Source organism: Aplysia californica, unplaced genomic scaffold (assembly GCF_000002075.1).
Source record: "Aplysia californica isolate F4 #8 unplaced genomic scaffold, AplCal3.0 scaffold00865, whole genome shotgun sequence".
Classification (NCBI taxonomy): domain Eukaryota; kingdom Metazoa; phylum Mollusca; class Gastropoda; order Aplysiida; family Aplysiidae; genus Aplysia; species Aplysia californica.
In genome coordinates, this window is record NW_004798135.1 from 146046 (window position 1) to 154290 (window position 8245).

Here is an 8245-nt window from a genome sequence, read left to right on the forward strand (position 1 = left end):
CTAGCAAGTAGTAGGGGTGGTAGATGAAAATGTATTTGAATTAAAACAACCAACTGAAAACACTAAATTTATTAGAAACATGACCAGTTTTGAGCATTTCTTTAGACGTTGGTTCACTGAGTCTAGATATAGATCTATACTCTAAGTTTGTAGCCTACTCTGCGTTTGAATAATTTTGTCTTTTGATTGAGGGATAATTATATGCTCGGTCAAGACTTAATTCGGATTGCCCAGATACTAAATTGGTCTCAATGGTACACTACTTGGTGGGCACGAGAATTGCAAGTACCATTAATGCCGAGGCCAAGTCCTGCCCAGGCTTACTTTAGGGATTCGAACCAGAGTCATCCACACCATATGGATAGTTGATGGGTGCTCTCATGATGTTTGCTTCTTCTTTCCTATCAAACATCTTTGGCACTTATTATGACCTTAATTATTATGTTGCAAGTGTCGTAAAACTCTTATAAAACTAAAACAAAATCCACACCGTCATATTGAGCTCTTAAATTGTAACATGATGTCAATGCCCACTGGGGGGATTATGGGCTCAATGCTGTTGAAGGAAAAAGAAGCATATCTAGATTTCCTAGAATCATTATATGTAGGCTACAGAGTTAAAGCAGCTATCCTACAGGTACATTTGTACTGTAGGGGGGCTGGCATCAAATAATTCGAGTCGATTTATTAGGCTGAAGAGAAACAATAATTATTATCATTGTGAAATTGTACTTGTCGGAAGAAAACCAAGAGGACACAAAAATAAAATAAATATTAAAAGTAGCCTCGTGGGGAACTCTGTGCCACCACTTTCCAAAAAGGAAATTTACTCGTTAGGCCTAATCCAATCCGTCCGCTTTGCATAGCAGCAGTCTGTTAAAATGATTTTTTGAGAAATACTGAAAGTTTCAAAAAGATCTTTGTACTACTTAGTACTAGAAATGATCTAGATCTAGATTCTAGATCTAGAAATCTAGATATAGAATCTAGACTCTAGATTAGAAGTATTCTAAAATGTGAAAAATACAACCCGGGGGGTACAAAAAAATATGACCCCAGGATGGCGTACGATCTAGAATCTAGATCTATCTAGAATCTAGATCTATATCTAGATTTTAGAACTAGATTTAGATCTAGATCTAGCCTCTAGGGTTAATGAGTTTATAATGAGAGAGAGGGGTTTTTTTGTGGGTTTTTTTACTTTCAGTGGTCAGATACGAACTCCTGCAAGTTTGGCCTACAATTCACTATACGACGGTAGGATTAGATCTACTCTTTCAAGTTTTAGGGTCAAATGCAATATTTGACTTAAAATCAGGAATTCTGATACAGTATAACCATCCATTCATGCGGCATCATTTTCATTTACATATGATGTAGCCTAACCTACTTTGATTCTTTCTTCTCGACCTTCACCTTTTGTCTGACTTTTATGCTTTAATGAAAGCCTACGAATGGTGACATGGCATCACATGCCGAAGAAAAATTAATGCGTTTACATCCTATATATCTACTAGATCTAGATCTAGATCTAGTTAATAATTATGAATAAAATTCATCAGCAATTAATTGAGATACCGAATATCACAAAATTCAGTCCGATTGATATATATTAAAGTACCAGTACTGTCGGCAGCCGAAATAGCTCAGTTGGGAGAGCGTTAGACTGAAGATCTAAAGGTCCCTGGTTCAATCCCGGGTTTCGGCACGGAACCTCCGGCGGCTTGCCCAATTTTTTTTTTTGTCTTTCATAATAAATAATGTTACATTGTACATTTATTACTAAATTTCGATCAAGCCTGTTATCATGATATTTATGCACGATAAAGCATTTGAAGGTCGATCAGGGGGCTCTCGTGGTCTAGAGGTTAGGCCTACGGTGTTCGCCTTCATTCAGTAGGTCTCGTGTTCCAAACCTGACAGCGACGGAAAGTTTCACCCTCTACATTTTTCTCCTTTCACCTTTCCTGCTCTCTAACGATGTTCTGTCGTTTGCTTTCGTCTCCGCATACTGCCCCCCCCCCCCCCCCCCCCCCCGGAGCTCCCGACTCTTTCGGCAGCCTTAATCTGCTTGCTACCCCATACGGATCCTTAAACTCTTAACTGCTGTCTTTCAGCCACACCCTTGATCTTACGGTAGATCTAGATATAATTTTAAAAAATATATAGCATTTATATAGCGCATTTCCACAAAGAAGTGCTCTATAGCGCTGTACATATAATGCAAAGAACATATGTAGCGCACTGCTCCTATAGTAATTTTAATACTCTTTACTCTTTCTGTCTCTCACTCTGTCTCCTTCTCTGTCTGTCTGTCTGTCTGTCTGTCTGTCTGTCTGTCTGTCTGTCTGTCTGTCTGTCTGTCTGTCTGTCTGTCTCTCTCTCTGTCTCTCTCTCTCTCTCTCTCTCTCTCTCTCTCTCTCTCTCTCTCTCTCTCTCTCTCTCTCTCTCTCTCTCTCTCTCTCTCTCCAGTACATCCTATACGTGAGTAAAGACAATCCCACAAAGCTTACCCGGGCCAGACACCCTCGCACACATCGATGAATCCACTCAGTCGTACATTAAATTCTTACAGAACAGAACAGAACAGAACAGCATGAATAAACGATACTGCTGTGAGAAGATATCATGTTATAATAGATACTGAGAGAACATGATAGTATTTGTATTGGGAATGTCGGAAATTGCTGATTGAAGCTGGGCTGAAACAAATGTGTTTTAAGTTCTGATTTAAATTTTGATAAAGTGGTAGACTCGCGTAGGGTAAGCTTTCCACAGGGAGGGGGCGTGGTGTGAAAAAGCTCTCCCTTCAAGTCTCTGACTTTTGCTTTGGACAGGTCTTAAAAGTCTTTTTGTTGCCGATCTTAAAGGCCGAGATGGTATATATTTGATGACCATGTCACAAAGATATGATGGTGCCATGTTGTTGACAGCGGTAAGATCTAACACATAACCTCTCGCCTCTCGGATAAGGGCGAAAAATCTCGGAAGTCTCGTATGCAAGTTGCGCGCGTTAAAGACCCCTTGGTGGTCTAAAATATAAGAGTTGGCTTTGGGCCACCACCCGGGCAAAATTCAAAATTCCTGCCAAACTGAAAATGTTCAAAATGTGTCCCGTGCGCTTATATGACCGTATGCAGTTATAATGAGCGTCATAACATTTACAAAACACACACCCAAAAACCGCCCCCCAACAACAACAAAACAACAAACAACAAAAAACAAACCAAAACAAAAAAACATCAACAAACACCCCCAAAAACAAACAAACAAACAAACAAACAACGACAAAAAACGTGATGAACACTATAATCACTATCACATCAGCATCATCAATGCCTTATTCACCCCTAGCAGGGATAGGCCACATACAAGCTTCCAATTGGTCACTGTTAAGTAAAATTTAAGCACAATTAAGGGGGCTATCCCGAAAAATGCTGTTGTGAGAAAATCGAAGGTAAAGTTTTTGGACCCTTACCGTTTCTAAGACAAGAAGAGTTTTCTCTTTTACCAAACTAATACATATAATATATATATACACACACCAATGAAACCAAACTTCTCCTATAGACTATAGGTAGGGCAGTGCTCACTTTTGGTGAGGGTCAAGATTTCTAAAAACCCAAAAATCTGGGTTAGCTCGATCGGCTCGCCCTTAAAAGCGACCTATTATCTCTGTCCTGGGCAGGGCAGTCCTTCCAAGCTCGTTTCAAGTGAGCTTCATGTCTATATTATGTTCCTTTCCACACACATGTTACATCTATCTCCTCCATGTTTCATGTGGCCTACCCCTGCTTCGTGCTCCCTGTGGGTTCCACTGCAGCGACTGTCTTGTGATGTTTCCGCTGGGGGTTTTTTAGGGTGTGTCCCATCCATCGCAACTTTCCTAGTCCTATTTCTACCAATTCTATATCCTTTAGTCCTGTCCTTCCAACAGCTCTTCGTTTTTTAATATATCCTGCCACTTCTTAGGACACTCCTCATACACCTGTTGATGAAAGTCTGTACTTTATTAAGCAGGCCTACTGTCTTTGTTGTGTTCCAAGTTTCGTAGCCGTAGATGACCACAGAGTTGATATTTAAGTTAAAAGAGTTGAATCTTGGTGAGCAGTGTCTAGATGCTGCTTGCTTTCCAGGCTTTTGATAACTGCTTGAGCAGACCTTGCCTTGGCGGTTCTTGCTTTTACAAATCGCAATCATGCACAGCCTTCCTGTATTTTCAACAACCCCCCCCCCCCCAAAAAAAAAACAAAACAAAACACGCTGCTGTACTTTAGTCAGTTGCCAGTCTACAAACTTTACACCAATGTAAGGTAGAGACCAGAGAGGGTTTTACAGTAATAGAGAGATGACACTCGTGGCGGCGCTGCGCTTTTCCCTTTCGTCAACCCGCAGCCACCTCCGAATCGTCAGCCACCCCCAACCTTTGACACGGGTCAAACTTCCATCTATTTATAGGTAGTTAAATCTACCGGAACATGTATTAGGCGAAGTGATGTGCAATGATAATCGCAATAGAGAGATTGTTTTGGTCTCTCTTTACTCATCTGCACCACACGAATTTAATTGATGTTTTCCCCTGGACTCTGCCTTCTCTAAAGTTTCCCCTGGACTCTGCCTTTACTAAAGTCTCGAATCTAGATCTAGTTGTAATCTAATTGCAGGTTGCAGATTTAATAAATTGCCGACAGAGAGAGAGAGAGAGAGAGAGAGAGAGAGAGAGAGAGAGAGAGAGAGAGAGAGAGAGAGAGAGAGAGAGAGAGAGAGAGAGAGAGAAAGAGAGAGAGAAGGGGGAGGAGTAGCCTACATCTTGCGAGAACTTTCGGGCAAAACGAAATGGTGACCCGCGTAGTTCGGTCGATTCGAAAAGTGAAAGAGCCATAGCATCTTTGTAGACGATCAAATTAGCTTACTTTTGTGCTATAACGTCATTTTTTTTCTTTGCCTTTGTCAATTTGATCATCCACACCGATAGAAAGCATTTCGAAATTAGGAAAAACAGGTCTTGTTTCACACTTGGTGAGAATAGCCAACGCTGGCAAGTCTCACCCGGGGTGAGAGGTCAATCGTAGGGTTTTTATTCTCACCCCGGGCGAGGATAGCAATAGCCACTTCCTTACTTAAATGATTAGGTGATTAAACTTGATCTCTTATTGACAATATAAAAGTCAATTTAAGCATCATTTCGTTAGAAAACAATGTGTTAGGTTTGCTAACTTCATAGACTTTGTGTTAAACAACACTTTTAACAAAACGAATCCTTACAAGCCTAGGCTTGGCCTTTGTAATCTCGAAGGTTTAGAGGTAGAAGAGTCTAGGCCCTACTACTAGATCTAGAGTCTAGTCCAATTTATTTAATCTCTGGAATGTACTGGATAACAACAGAAATCTGCAACCTGCCACTTGATTACAACTCTAGATCTAGATCTAGATCTAGATTCGAGATTTTAGCAAAGGCAGAGTCCAGGGAAAAACTTCAAGAAATTCTCGTGGTGATGAGTAAAGAGAGACCAAAACAATCTCAATAAATAATATATCGCGACTATCACGGCACATCACTTCACCTATACATGTTCCGGTAACTACCTATAAATAGATGGAAGTTTGACCCGTGTCAAAGGTTGGGGCTGGCTGACGATTGGGAGGTGGCTGCGGGTTGACGAAAGGGAAAAGCGCGGCGGCGCTCCATAACAACAATGCATTGTTTCGCGTATCGCCCGGCGCGAGGCGCGAAAACACTTACGCGCGGTGATCGCTGCCACGGCGATGCTCAGGGATGCTGTCATGTCATGAGAAAATGTAGTACCGTCTGTAATGAGTTCACTGGGTTACTAGACCTTCAACAAAGAAGGGGGTCTGTGAATTCTATCGCATATTTTAGGCTACTCCCCTTCCTCTCTCGGCCGTAAGAGTTGTTTTTAAACAAAGTTTTTATACATTCTAACAAACTAATAGACTTCGTCTCTATAGATCTGAAAATAGTTATACCACCGTAATCAAAGGCATGATCAGTTTAAGTTTCAGGAAAAACTACTTGTTTTCCATCGCCCCACCCCCTCTCTCTCTCTCTCTCTCTCTCTCTCTCTCTCTCTCTCTCTCTCTCTCTCTCTCTCACACACACACACACACATTCACTCTCCTTCCCCACCCTCTCTCGTTCTGTCCCCCCCCCCTCTCTCTCTCTCTCTCTCTCTCTCTCTCTCTCTCTCTCTCTCTCTCACACACACACACACACACACACACACACACACACACACACACACACACACACACACATGTGCATGTGAATGAGAATTAGAAAGTTCGATTGTTTAGTTAAGTAGACATGAGTGCCAGGAAATACATTAGACAAAAGCAACTCTATGATAGAGAGTGAAGAAGAAAAGCTCCTACCAAGAACCCACGAAAATTTGATGATGGCTAGTAGATCTACTAGTAGCACCAAGACAGACAAATTGTTAAAAAAATTATCACAAAAATTCATTCATTCGGAGGTGACTTACTTTTAAGATGAACCCGTGGACTCGGTCACTGACTGGGGAGTTCTCAGAAGGATGCTACTGTATTGTGTACAAGTTGGCCACCATATGTCACAAATGTTTGAATGATAATGCACCATCATATTTATCAAATCTGTTAAGACTGTACATTCCAACTCGCAGTTTAAGATCATCAGCTGACAAAAAGAAATTTATTTTACCATCTATGAAACTTAAAACAATGGGTGAAAGGGCATTTGAATACCAAGGCCCCAAGATCTGGAATGCTTTACCAAGTACGTTGAGAGAAATCAAATCTTTTGATTCATTCAAATGTCAGCTGAAGTCGTTTCTGTTATTAAATTAATAAGATGAATATTTGGAATGATTTTCTTTAGTCAGAACACAACGTTTCATGTTACTGTTGTATGTTGTACTGTATTGTAAAGCGCTCAGAGCCTGTGTACTTTATTCGGGGTTGAGCGCTATATAAATGTCATTTATTATTATTATTACTGGTGACAGAAGGTAGCAGCTTTTCTAGGTCTCTTCTGACCTCTCTTTTCTGCCGTTACAAACCTATTCCTCAGTATGATGTGGTGGTGGAGCCTAATGTTCACAAAGAGACTTGCCACACAAAACTGGAGGTTGCAGTTGCTGTCACTGTGGCACACGAGCTTGTTGACGGCTTCTCCCTTCATCAGGCGTTTAATGATGATCATTCTCAACCCTCTGACGTGGAGAACACCATCAGCAACAGCACGAAATGCTGCCTCCATTGCTTGCATGGCAGACAGAAGTAGATGACTTGGGGTTTTCAGGCCACTGTGTGCGCATCTCTTGTAGTCTTTGGCATGTATATGAACTGGTGTGCTTGAGATGATGGGTCAGTGTCACCAGCCACCATGAGCTGAAAACAGACAGAACACACGACAGTGGACAGCTTGCCAGCCACATAGCCTGCAATATATGCCACAATGTTGTCCTCTGCCGTTGTGAGTGATGGTGTAGCAGAAGTTACCATGAATTTTCTCAAAGCAAGAGGCACATCTTGTGTCAGTCTGCTTTTGATAGCAATGTTGGCACCTTTGGACTAGACACTCTCTAATGAAAAAAGAAAGGCATCCAGGTCATCCTTGCAGTTCTTGCGGTCACTGCTCACCATGACAAAATCAATCATTGACTGCCTGAGGGAGGACCGAAACTGGCAGGGGTCTGGGTTGTAACGGTGACCTCCTTTTCCTCGGATGATTGAGAACATATTCTCAATGCAGTCTTGGTTGAGTCGGTCCGTCAGCAGAAACGAAAACCCATGGATGGAGCTCATATCATTCCAGAGCTGCTTGAGACATGAGATGGTGAGTTTCCAGCCCTCGATGCAAGGGAGTGTGGTGGTTTTGTTGTTGCATTTTAGACATTTCAACCACACCAAAGACTGGTCCAAAAATGCCATGTGACAAGATGATGCCGATATGGCATGTCTCATTGTGGCCTTCGCTCTAGGTGACCTGCTGTTAAAGCAGTTAAAGAGCTGATCGAATTGCTCGATGAAATATGCCGTATGGATGGCATCTGGTGGCAATGCTCCCCACGTGACCATGCATGTGATTCCTGCTGCTACACTATGGCTGAGGACTTGTGCGGCAAGGTTCACTCGAAGATGGCTGATTGGCCTCAAGTAAATGTGACCATTGGTCAGTTTCGGCGCAAGCCTGATTGGGGAACTACTATCTTTTTTGTAAAACATAACAAGGTGATCCCATGAA

The 8245-nt window shown here is 41.9% G+C and overlaps 1 non-coding gene across 1 annotated transcript; it reads left to right on the forward strand.

The window, feature by feature from the left end:
- The first annotated feature begins 1635 nt into the window (after positions 1 to 1635).
- Positions 1636 to 1708, forward strand: TRNAF-GAA. Its single transcript has one exon. It is a non-coding gene; the product is annotated as a tRNA-Phe (tRNA).
- The last annotated feature ends 6537 nt before the right edge of the window (positions 1709 to 8245 follow it).